Source organism: Sturnira hondurensis, unplaced genomic scaffold (genome assembly GCF_014824575.4).
Source record: "Sturnira hondurensis isolate 20B ecotype Veracruz unplaced genomic scaffold, ASM1482457v3 Scaffold0000880, whole genome shotgun sequence".
Lineage (NCBI taxonomy): Eukaryota > Metazoa > Chordata > Mammalia > Chiroptera > Phyllostomidae > Sturnira > Sturnira hondurensis.
In genome coordinates this window covers 2,735,658-2,748,126 of record NW_028073511.1, presented here as the reverse complement: position 1 = coordinate 2,748,126, position 12,469 = coordinate 2,735,658, and the positions used below count along the sequence as shown (strand labels likewise).

The following is a 12,469-nucleotide window of genomic DNA, read 5'->3' as shown; positions in this document are numbered from 1 at the left end:
GGCCAGAAGCGTATTTCACCAGCAATGACCCTTCATTCATTCACTGGTTCAACAATTAAGCACCTACAGCATGCCAGGCTCTGTATGCAGACCTGCACAGAACACAGACTCTGCTCTCCTGGAGCTTATGTTCCCATGGGGGCGGGGGAGGTGATAAGTAAGCTCAAATAAGATAAATTCTATCAAATGTGATTACAGAGAATAAACAGGGCTCTCTAACTTAAACGGAGGGGAGCACGGCAGGCCTCCTTTTTGAGGAAAGAACGTTCACGCGCAGAAACGGAGGGGAAGAAGGTGCCGGAGGGGAAGAAGGTGCCAGCACAGTGCCCACTGAATGCAGGGGAAATCGCGTATGTAAACACCCCTTCCTCACAAGAGGTCAGCAGTTTGAGAGAGTTGTCCTGTGCATGTATGTGGGCGTCACACAGAACAGAGCATGGATCCACCACATGTTTTCTCTTTTCCTTCCTTTCTAGCAATCCTGAGATCAGATCTTACTTGTGTCAAGAGATATAAAGCAGAGGTCTTTTCAGACTAATACGCACTGGTGTTACAAGTGACTGAAGGATGCTTCCCAATCTGTCGTCCAAAGGCCCAGGGATCTTCCCCCACCCCCAACCCTCCAGTTCAGCTCAGGAGCCAAAAGCCCACTGACTTCATGCTGCCAGGTAAGAGGAGGGCTTGGGCAGCAGCCTCCCTTGGCCTTGGCCTTCCCTGGCCAGCCACTTATTTGCCATTCTACCTGCTGAGCCTTCTCTGGTCTCTTATAACCTCTGTAATGAGAGCACTGAGCAGTAAGGTCACCAGTCTGAACCTTGGGTTCCTTATTTGTCATATGGGGCTGATACCAATAAACCTTCCTTTCAGGGGTGCAGTGCTATCAAAGAAAATACACTGTGAGCCCTGGCTGGTGTAGCTCAGAGGATTGAGCGCGGGCCTGCGAACCAAAGGATCGTGGTTCGATTCCCAGTCAAGGCACATGCCTGGGTTGCAGGCTAATTCCCGGCAGGGAATGCATGAAAGGCAACCATACATTGATATTTCGCTCCCTCTCTCCTTCCCTTCCCCTCTAAAGATACGTAAATAAAATCTTTAAAAAAAAAAGAAAAGAAAATACACTGTGTGAAGGTGCTCAGGAAAGGGTAGTAACTACAATTATGGCGGCATAGAAGATCCTGCTACAACCCAACTCTGAGTGGGCTGTGGCTTAAAAACTGACCCCAGCCCTTGGTTCAGCATTCCAGGAAAGCAAAGCAGGGCCCAAGGGTTAGAATGTCCCTACAGCTCAAAGTGGGACCCTGACCTAGGGCAGGGTCATAAGCCACGTGACAACTTGGCTCTCTGAGTAGGCCAGCGTGTCTCTCTCTCAGCAGATGGGGCTCCCTGAGTTCCAGAAGCTTAGTCCTTTGTGTGGGTAGGAGGCTCGCTAGCACCCCAGGTTTCTTTCTACACTCACTTCTGCCTGACATTCTCTCTAAACGACACCCTAGGAGTTGCCTGCCCCGACTCTAGAAACCATCTAAGGCCTCTTCTTACCCTAAAACTTCAGGCCTGAAATGCTTAGTGGACGTGGCAGGGTGAGGACAGCCTCTCCAAAAGGCTGCAACATGCTGGATTTGGAAGGTGGGCCCCCATCCTGTGCTGTCCGTTCCAGGTTCTCTCCCAAGTTGCAAATAACTATTTTCTATCATAAAAATAAGAGCCATCTTGGTAGAAATTTTTGAAGGAAAAAAAAAAACAAAGAAAAATAACTAGTACCCATAATTCTACCACCCAGGGAGCCAGCCCAGCGGACCGCCCCTTCCAGCCAGCCCACTGGCATCTTTTACTTTTGGCACATAAACACATAAACATATAAACATTAAAAAGTGAAACTGGGGTCATAATCTGTACATGGTTTGAATTTTCCCATTTTTCCACTCACCACTTACTATCATAACCATTTCCACATGACATCAAATATTTTAAGCAACAGTTTTTAGTGGCCACATAGTTGCTCAGATGGGCTGCGCGTCCCAGAATTTGCTCAGCCCATTCCCTAGTGTTGGGCATCCTGACTGTCACCTGCTTTTTCAGTATGTTTCTGCGATAAACACCCTTGCGCGAACAGAAGACACCACACATTTCTGACTATTTACAGAGCACCTGTATTTGAAAGGCAGAACTGCATATTTTAAGGCTCCTGATACATTTATTCCCTAATTGATGTCATACACTTGTAACAATTTTGCCCTCCCTTCAGTAATGGGCCACATCCAAACCACTCAGCTTTTTAGAGATTTACCTCCATTCTCTTCTTCTCCGGAAGATCCTCAGACCCTGCAGAAGGCATTCGAAACCCAACACTACAGACCCTGTCCGATGCGGACGAGTTTACAAGGCACATGGCTGGGTGGTGGGCCTTTGCCTGCAACTGATACGGAGTCCTGGGGTTGGGGGCACCTACAGGTGAATGAAATACAGCCCTTGCTTTGAAGGGACTTACAGTTTGGTGAAGAAAGAGACACACTGCCAAACACAGCATTAACAAAAATACCCATACTCAGGCTCCACCCTGGCTCATTTAAGTTGGACTCTCTGGGGAGTGGGATCCAGGAGTGGATAATTTAAAAGGCTTTTCCAAGTATTCTAAACTTCAAGTGCAGCCAAGGTCGAGAACCTCTGCTCTACAGAACGTATGAACTTTACAAATGTTATGTTAAGTAGACACTGGGGGCAGTGGGTGCCTAGAGGAAATGGGAGTGCTCTGGGGAAGGCTTCCTGTAGGAGGTGACTTCTGAATTGAGTCATGAGGAAGTGAAGCCTGGGCATACAACTTGTGAATACATTTTATTCCTGATAGTGACCATTCCACTCACAGAGTCCCGGATGGGCCTTTCCCTGTTCCCTCCTCTCTTCTCCGCACAACCTGGCACTCGCTTTGACAGATGAAGAAACCACATTTTGAAGATGTCTTGACAAGGCCACCTGGCTGCTAAGAGGCTGAGCCAAACTGAAACCCAGGCTCTTCTGACTACCAAGCAAGCGCTCTCCTCCCAACACCGCCCCTCAGATCCGGTGCAGCCCCGAGGGTGGTCACTCTGGCATTTCCCTGGAATCTGAATGGCCACCACCACCATCCCTCAGTTCTCTTATCCCTGGCTCCAGCCCCAAAATGTTCCCAGCAGGCCCTAGCAAGGTGGCCTCCCTCAATACTCCTTCCTAGTACAATGACCAAAAGGAAAAATTAACAATAAGAAAAAAAAAGAACCAAAGATCCCACTCCATCTCATTAAGAAAGTAAACATAAGAGCCATCTAAGTGTCTAATTAAGCTTCTAATTAGTCCCTGCTTGTTACTAATGCAAATTAGATTACTCCGCTTAACTACAGCATGTCCACAACACCCTTGTTAATTGCGGCCTTTTGAAATTAAATTACTCCCTAATTAGCATATCAAAGCCATTGATTCGGAGCTGGGAAAGATGAGGGCAAGAGGAGCCGAATGCCAAGTTTGGTTAATCTGAGATGGCTAATTAAATAGTGACGTCTTTTTTTGTGGGGGGGGGGGCACTGCTGGTTAAGGGATGGGGGTTACTCACCCGTGGCCTGAGTGGCCATCTGGAGCCTGGTTCTGCTAGAGCCGTGGGCACCAGGGGGCTCCTGTGGGCAGAGGAGGGCCTCCAGCCAGCCTGGGCCAGATCACTGGGACTGGCCCTCTCTGGGGCCCTGGCTGTTCTACCCAGCCTGGACATGCCCTGGCCCTTTGTCTCTGAAATGATGTGTAGGCCTGGCTCTCACAGGGATCTTGGGCACCAACTTAGGGGAATCCAAAGCACATCCACATCTGAATCTGCAGGCTTCAGTACCCTTCCCCACATCTCCCTCCCTGTTCCAAGAGGATTCCTGGAAGGGTGACTTCTACCTCGTTCTTCCCTAGTCCCAACTGGCACTGGCGAATCTATTCTTAGAAGACATTCTCCCCCATCCCCAACAAAATGTATGTAAGTTTGGGGCAGGCGAGAGGGGCTCCCCTGGGCAGGGGTGAGCTACTTTCAGCTTGGAACAGGCCCCTCGAGACACAAGACTCCATAATTCTCTCCGTGGTAGAAAGAAGGAAAAACAATTAGAGACCGCCATCCATTCTGAAGAAGCTGTGTGAGAATTAGATTTGGGTCAGGGGATGTCCTTAAAGGTCCTCTCGGAGCTCTCGTACAAACCCCACAGATAACAGGTGACATCTCCACAACAGAGTTGTAGCCAAAATGCCCCCAGGACCAGGCTGGTCACCCAGGAAGCCGAGCGAGAAGTGGGCGGCACTGGATCCCGGTCTATCCTTAACCACACAGAAGTGTGGACTCAGTGCCGACGGTGTGAGGGCTTTTAAAAAGGAACCAAGGGGGGATATTTGTGTGAATTTACCACGTAATGAACTTTGTGTGGGCCAACAAATCTCGTAAGGGGTGAGGTCGGCCAGTTTGCGACCTCAGCCCTTCTGTCAAGCATTCCACAGGGGCAGGTTCGTTAGCTGTGTGACCCTGGACCAGTTACATCACCTCCTTGGGCTTGGGTCCCTCACCTGTCAAATGGTAGTAATAAATGTTACTTTGGGAACAAGGAAGTATGTGAACTGGCAAAGCCCAGTTCCTCATTCAGGCTCTGGTGACCACCTAGTTCTACTCTGTACCTGCTACAATCTCCTCCCACACTGGAATGTCTTCTAGAACCTTCCACCTTCATGCAGGAGGCAGCGTCCAGGCTTCCAAGTGTCCTGGAAATACTGAGGGCTTGTTTCTGCAGATGCCTGACCTGGCAGGTAGGTAGCTAGGAGGTAGGCACCACACACCAGCACAGCCCTCCCCCATTTAGATATGCAACACATTTAACAGATTAGCCCCAGCAGGGGCAGCAGCTCCTAAATGCCTCTTCTAAAAAAGGTAAAGCTTTCACAAAAATCCTGATGGCTCACAGGCCGCTAGCCTTGTCCTTCAGTGTCCCCTTTCCCCAACTAGGGTGTGTGTGTGTGAGGGAGTGTGTCCCCAGACCTGCTGCCCCCAGTTCTGTTCTCCAAGTTCCTCACCAGCAGCCCCTACAGCACACAGGGTCAGGGTCAGGGCCAAATTCCCAAAGGGTGAGGTTTTGTTGATTTAAGGCAGATCAAACAAGGGCCCAGGGGAAAGGAAGGGGGCCCTCCACAGCTTAGAAAGGGTGGATGGAAGGCAGTGCCCAGCCCACGGGTCTCCATCCCAACCAACTGAGCAAAGGGGCCCACAGCAGCGGTTTTGTTAGAAAATACATGGAATTAAAAGCAAGGCAGAAAAAGAGAAGCGGGGAGGGCCGAGGGTATCCCGGTGTGAGGGGGAGGGCCGAGCAGCAGCACACAAGGGCCCAGCTGAGCTGCCTGGCCGAGCTCTCTCCCTCCACGAGATTCAATTAATTGATAACGAGAGGCATCAAATTAATTTCTGGAGGATGTGAGATTCTGATGAAGGGAAATCTCTTCGATGGGGATCGGGCGGGAGGGGTCAGATTGCACCCCTTTAATCAGGATGTGCTGCCTAATTGGGAAGGACGGGACTTGCCAGGGCCGTGGAGTGGTCCACCCCGTGCCCCTTTCGGGACAGACGGGAGGCTGAGGGCTCAGGACACAGGGGGATGCAGCGGAACAAAGGGAAAGTGCGCTGAGACCTCCGGTTCTCTTCTTACCAGAAGCCCAACACTCGGCTTCGGGCAGGGGAGGCCAGGGAGGGGACTCCCCACGGCTCCCTCGCCGATTGTACAGTTAGGAAAAATGAGGCCGAGAGAAGAGACTGCCATGCCTAAGGGTGCAGAAGGAATGAGGAAGTTGGTACGGCGCGCATACTGTGCCCCTCAACAGTGAGTCCCAGACCAGAAACCCAGACCATGGAAGTCATCCCCGGGCGCGAGAAGGGCAGCATACGGCGTGGAGGACCCTCCATGTGGCTAAAAAGCAGAGGCCCGGCAGTCCGAGTCTCCCCTCCTCCGGCGATCCCTGGAGCCCCAGGCACTGGGCAGGGTTGGTCCTCACCAGGCATTCTACGGTGGGAGGCAGTGGGCTCAGGTGTGGGAGAGCTAGGAGCGTGCTGCCAATCGCAACAACGCGCTCACAGAGGCGCAGGGAAACGCCAGTGAGTGCGCTCAGCTGGGTGAGAACCGGGCGCCCTGGCTCTCCCCGGAAGCTTCCTAAAGAAGGGATTCTTCAGCATGGACGACTCTGCAGCCCCCCCACCCCCTCGCCCACAGCCGACCAATCTTCTGATGCCCATCTAGAGATGCGCAAGCCTCTGGAAGCCAGGGAGGTCTCCACGCTTAGCACTTGCTCCCCAAACACTCCCAACAGCCGCCACTCTCTCCATCTCCTGCAAGTCTCAACACTCCCATTTCTCCCAGCATTTTTTCCCAGCCTCAATCGCCCTTTCCTTCCAGGGTGCAGATGCACATTTGCCTAAGGAACCCCCGAAGGAAAGGAAATATATCACTACCCTCTCTTGGACTAACTTCTTTAGGCCTATGTCTCCAGGAAGTGCAGGCTCAGCTGGGGAACCTGAACGAGGAAACAAGCACAAGTCCCCTCACCTGCCCACCTGCCAGTGTCTTTTCACACAGCCCAGACTTCCTGAGGGCTGTCCAGGGGCCAGTGTAGGCATCCTTTTGCGGCTGGGGAATATCAGGACCACAGAGCGCCTCCAGTCTCCAAAAGATTCGTGCTGGGCACTCGCTCCACTTCTGGTTCTCCAAGTTGCAAGCCAAGCTACCCCCTCATAAACCTCTTCACCCAGACCCTCACAGCACACACTAAGCCTCACAGTGTTTGTGGAATGAAGAGGGGTCTCTGTCTCCATTCTGAGTGGCCATCACTTGTCCCGCCTTCACTGTGTGGGAATTCTGGGTAACCTTTGCCAGTTCGCCCTGCCTATTTTGAGCAAACGCCAGAACACCACTATTCTACACATTCCACTCTGTTCCTGCTGGAGGAAAACCCACCATCTCATGCCCTCCCACCCCTACCTGCCTTTGCAGGGTAGTGCAGGTGTGGTCAGAAACTCCAGGCAGGAGAGAAAACCTGTGCCCGCGGCCCCGCTCACCCTCAGGTGCCAGCCTAGGATGCGCCAGCAGGACAGAGGATGGGGCTTGGGGAGAGGGGCAGAGCTGCTGGGATTGGGGTGAGAGGGTGAGTGGCTTTCACCAGGGCTGGCCAGAAGAAAGGTGCAAGGCCCAACCGGGCAAGGGACAGCCCAGGGAAGGCAGACCATACGAGGGGAGGGAGGGCACCCTTGGCCAGGCCCGAGACCTAAGGCCTATCCACACGTGCACCTTCTGTGTCGAGAGCTCTTCGGGCCCAGGTGTGCCCCAAGTGCAGGCTCCGGGTGGGGCCCGGCCGGCACTGTCCACTCACTGCCACAGCAGGGCAGGCCGCAAGGCTGGGAGTGAGGAAGTGTCCTGCTGCGACTCCGCGTGGGGGGCTGGCAGCAGGCAGGAAGGTGTGCATTTTCCTTTACATAGAGAGTCCAGAAGGCCGTGCTGAAAGAGCCAGCAACTTCAGGCTCAGGGGAAGTTTCTTAAGCTCTTTTGAGATGATCCATCCAGGATAGGTACCAAATTGGTCTGAGACTGGCTGCCAGGCTTGTATTCCATGAGGCTGTGAAGCTACGATTTCAAACCACAGAAGCCTCTCTTTTTGCAGAGGGGGTGCTGCCAGCCATTTTTCCTCCTCTGGGTTCTGGGGAACTATCCCTCCCATTTTTGTCTCCATGAGGACCTTAGGAGGGCTGGGAGAGAGGGGACAACTGCACGTTCCAGGGTCATGGGCAGAGGGGTGGCCCATACCTGAGCTTGTGTGTGTGTGTGTGGGGGGGGGGTTGGGAGGTCCTCCCATACCCTGTTTTCTGCCCCCACCCCCAGCAGAGGCTCAAGCCCTACTGGTTGCACTGGAACTCAGAGGTGCCACTGTTTCGGCCCCTGCTCTGTGCAGCCACAGTCAAGCTGCACCTCCTCTCTGGGGTCTGTCCTCTCACTCCATAAAATGGAGGACAATGCTCGAGCATGGCCAGCATTCAGGCCATCGTGCGGCCTGGTGGTGCTGGGACTGACAATAAAAGCCATCCGTTGGTCAGCACTACCAGGTGCCAGGCACTGTGCTTTACATGTGCGCTCCCATTCGACGCCCAAACAGGCTCTAAGCAGGTATTATTGCCCTACTTTATGTACACAGAAAACTTGAGGTTACAAGAGCTTAATTAAGTTGCCCAAAGTCCCATCACTACTGGCAAGATCCTAAGCCTTTTCCACTCTGACCCATGCTCTGCCCTGGGGAGGCCTGAGTTCCTTGCCCTGGGTTCGAGTTCTGGAACCAAGTGGGAGGAAGGCATTCCGGCCAATGGAGCCTTGGAACCCTGTGACAAACGGCCCCTGCCTTGCCTTGGTCTGGGAAGCCAGGGGAGTCCTCAGATCCTGAAGGAAAACCATGCGGAGATCCTTGGATGGAAGGAATGATTATTTTGCAATTCAGGCCATTAGAAAAGTAAAGGCATTGTGCCTGCTTGGGATACGGGTGGAAGGGCTTGCATTTCAGCAGAGAGACTGGAAAACCACCGAGACAGTAGGCGGCGATGGGTCAGGATGTCAGTAAAGAGGGTGCAGCTCTAGGTGTGGCACGGCAGGGAAGTCTTCTCAGGGAGAGAACCCTTCCCTCCCCTGGCACCTCGAACCTCCCTTCTAAAACAGACACCCCACTCTCACCACCCTCTCGCTACCCGATGTCTCTCCCACCTGACACGTGAGGTCCAGAGAGCAGGCCCCAGCCTCCGCTGCTTGGGCACTCCAGTGCCCAGCCTGGTACCTGCCCAGACAGAGTAGGGACTCAGCAAACATTTGGGGAATTACTGGATCAAAGAAAGCACCCCCTAACCCCCCTGCTTTCCTCCCCACTAAGGAAGAGGTGTGTTTGGAGTAGGGGCCCAGCAGGATATGCACATTCCTGGCAAGAAGGGACCTACCTGCCAGCAGCCAGAAAGGAAGTTTCTGGCCAAAGGCAGTGAAAAGGGGGTGGGGTAGGGGTGTGTAGGTGTAAGAAGGGCACCTCCACAGGAAAAAAAGGAAGAAAGAAAGAAAGGAAACAGGGGTAGGTCCTTTTGCAAGTCGGGCCCAACCTGCCCCTGCCCTAGCATTCCCCAGCACTGCTGTCAGGCCTTTCTCTCCCCGGGGCTCAGGGGTTCCCCAACTCCGTAACTCCTGGGAAACCTGCCCAGGACTGCAAGAAGGACAGAAAACCCCACCCAGGGGCCCGACGCTCAGTGCCATGAGGGAAGGTTCCCATGGCCTCCCACAACTGAGTGTGGGGGTGGGAGTAGGGGTCAGGGTACAGTGGTGATTGAGGGGTCCAGCGGAAGAGGTTCAGGTTCAGACCTTGGCGAGACCCAGGGTGTGCAGGAGAGAGGGCACCCACAGTGCCACTTCCTCTCCATGACACCTTGCCCCACTGACGAAGGTGGTAGTGACACCAGATGGGGAGCCCCTCAAGGCACAGCTCTCTTTTCTGAGGCTTAGATCTGCCGAGCAGAACAAGCAGGCTGTCCAGGTGCTCCCAGTCCCCGGCCCTCCCTCCAGTCTGCCAGGTGACAAAGAGCCTCAGAACCCGGACATGACAAAGTTTCTCAAGTTTAAAACAAAACAAAACAAAACAAAAAAACAAACAAAAACCCCCCAAGCCTGCAGACTTCCCCTTCCTGGCATGGTTGGGGTTAGGCAGGGTTTGTCTGGGGCAGGGGCTGTTTGAGGCAAGGGGTTCCCCTTTCCCCGGGGGGAGGGGGTGGGGGTGTGGAACAGCCCAGCTTTCTGCCCTTTGGGGGCCCCTACACCCACCCACTGGCTCACCAGGAACATCAAGGGCTTGAAATGCTCAGCACCCTTAAGGTTTAGTCCTCATTCTCCAAGGAAAGTGAGTTTCTGGGTTCAAATTGTCAGCGTGGTGGTCTCCATTATTGGGTTTGATGGGACTATTTATACCCTCCCCAGGCTGCAGGCCGTACAGCCCGCCCTGCTGCTCCTTCCTTCTGTGCGGGAGAAGGGGGCACCGGGCCCAGCCTCGGGCTCCATTCCCAGCTGCCCCTCAAGCTTCACTCCCCTGATCCTCAATTCCAGACTCAACGCAGTTCAAAGGGGACAATCCGGGCGGGGGTTTTAAAACAGCGTATGAATACGCAGAAGTCCCAAGTAAAAACCCGCGTTGGCCAAAATGCTCCCGGGCTTTCTTAAGGACCGCGAGGAAGGCGGCTTCAGACTCGCTCCTCCGCCCGACCCCACCCCACCCCCAAACCCTGCTCCAGGCTCCGAGGACAACCTGCAGCGGATCCCTGTGCTGGGGTGCCAGACACGCGGTGATCTCCAGACACCTTAAATCCCAGGCGCCCGGTGAAGGAGGAAATCGGCCAAGCTTGGGTTAGGAGCGAGAAGGGGTGCAGCGGGAACAATCGGGTGCTCCAGAGCTCAGGGTCTCCGCGACCCCATCCCCTCTCCCCGAAGCCTAGAGAGCCCCGAGTGGGGCGCCCGCGTGTTCACAAGGTCGCTCCAGCTGGAGCGGCGGGATCTGCAGCCCTTGGGGCCGCTGCCTCAGAATCCGCGTCCCGCGAAATCACAAGGTCCTTCGACGGGGAGGTGAGGACCCCAAGTCGCCCCACCTTCTAGTGCCACAGGCCTTGCCCAGACTCAGCCCAAGTCAGTTCGGCGTTGACCGGGAGAGCAGGGCTGCAGTGCCGCGGGGTGGCCGCGGGTCCGAGAGAGGGGTCTGTCGGGGCTCGGCCGCAGAAGACACCGAGTCCCCAGTCTCCCTCCTCAGGGTCCCGCTCGGTCACTCCAGGGCACTTTTCAGGGGGCCCTGAACCTGCTGACACCCCCTCCCCGTGCACGGTGAGGCAGGGGTTCTCAAACGGGGTGAGGGAAGGTCTCGACCAGGTCAGTGCCCCCCTCTCCAGCATCAGCGCACAAAATCACACGGGCGGGTTCCAGACGCTCTCAAGTCCCCAAAGAAGTTTTCCGCTCTATATCCGAGCTGACCGAGGGATGGGGGAAGAGCTGGCCCCGGAGCCTTCCAGGTGCGACCTCGACAAAATGAGTCCCCCTCCGCACCCGAGGCGACGCGGCTGTCCCGGCCGCGACCCCCCCATCTGCCTTGGCGAGTCTTGGGGAGTCCTAGACAGACGAGGGCTGGAGAACCTCACTTCCCCATTTCCCTCCCCAGCTCAGGAAAGTCCGCATCGGGAAGTACTCTTTGTCTGACTCGGGGCGGGCGGGCGGGGGTGTCGCGCCCCCTTACACCCCGTTCCCAGCGGTCGGACCCGGAGGGGGCGGGGCCCGGATTCTTGGGGAAGGGCGGGCCGCCGTAGCCTTTCCAGCCCCCACCCCGGCCGACCTCCGGCTGCCCCCACCCCAGCCCGCCGCCGCCGCGCCGGAGCCCCCACCTGTTCCCAACGCAGCTTGGGGCCGCGAGGGCCCCGCTCGGGGTGTCGCGCCTGCGCCGGGTCAGGGCGCAGCAGCCGGCCGTGGCTGGAACAAAGTGTGCCGGCCTGGGCCCGGCTCCTCCCGGCGTGGCTCCGGCGGGCAGTTTGCAAACACAAAGTAAGCCAGCGAGCGGGCGAGCGAGTGCGCGAGCTCGGGAGTTGGTCTGGTCGCCGGCCCAGCCCCCACCCCGCGTCCCCGGGCTCGGCCCGCCACCTACCTGTCCGGCCCGGCCGCTCGGTGCGGGCTCCGGCCCGTCAGCCCGCGCGGGGCATGGGGCTCGCTCGGGTCGCAGCCCGGGCCCGCCGCCGCCCGCAGGGGCTGCCCCTCCGCGCCGCACAGCTCCGGGGCGTCCTCCCTCCGCGCCGCGCCGGCCGCCGCGCGCCCTAGCCCCGCCGGGGCATCGCACTTTGTGGGCAGCTCGGCTAGCTCCGGCTGTTCTCCTCCTTCCCGGTCCTCCCGCGACGCTGGTTCGCTCGCTCCGGCGCCGGGCTCCGGGACCCCGGCGTCCCCGCCCCCGGCCCAGCCCTGGTTCCGGCCCGGGCTCCTCCCCGCCGCGCCGCCGCCGCCGCCTGCGCCGCGCCCTCCTCGCAGGATGGGGGCTCCGTCCCGGCCGCTGGTCTCGCAGTCCGGTTCGCAGGGGCGACCGACTCGGGACTCCGAGGGGCTGCGACTGAGCCCGGGCTGCGAGCGGCTGCGAGCGGGCGGTGCGCAGGCGGGGCGGGCGGGGGCGGGGAGGCGGGTGGAGGGGGAAGGAGGGAGCGCGCCGCGAGCCTGGGCGGAGGGAGGGAGCGAGTGAGCGGGCGGCGGAGGGAGGGAGGGAGGGGAGACCAACTTCTAGCGCTACCATAATTCGCCTAAAGCAGGTGCATCAACTTTCACCCAGCGAGGCGGCCGGCCGGCCGGGAGCGAGAGAAGACCACGTGGATCAAACTTTAGGGGAAGAAAAGTGGGGACCCCGAGAAAAGATGTGGGAC

The 12,469-nt window shown here is 56.7% G+C and overlaps 1 protein-coding gene across 8 annotated transcripts in view; it reads right to left on the bottom strand.

Moving 5' to 3' along the window:
- The window catches only part of FOXP4 (forkhead box P4), a 51,284-nt gene extending 39,485 nt beyond the window's left edge, over nucleotides 1-11,799 (bottom strand). For 7 of the 8 annotated variants that reach the window (XM_037052392.1, XM_037052434.1, XM_037052418.1 and 4 more), the window contains exon 1: nucleotides 11,713-11,799. The gene's annotated coding sequence lies outside the window, so the exon portion shown is untranslated. Of the gene's footprint in view, nucleotides 1-3,580; nucleotides 3,602-11,712 lie in introns of those variants that run through there. The other variant, XM_037052399.1, reaches the window with a different exon arrangement.
- Between the last annotated feature and the right edge of the window lie 670 nt (nucleotides 11,800-12,469).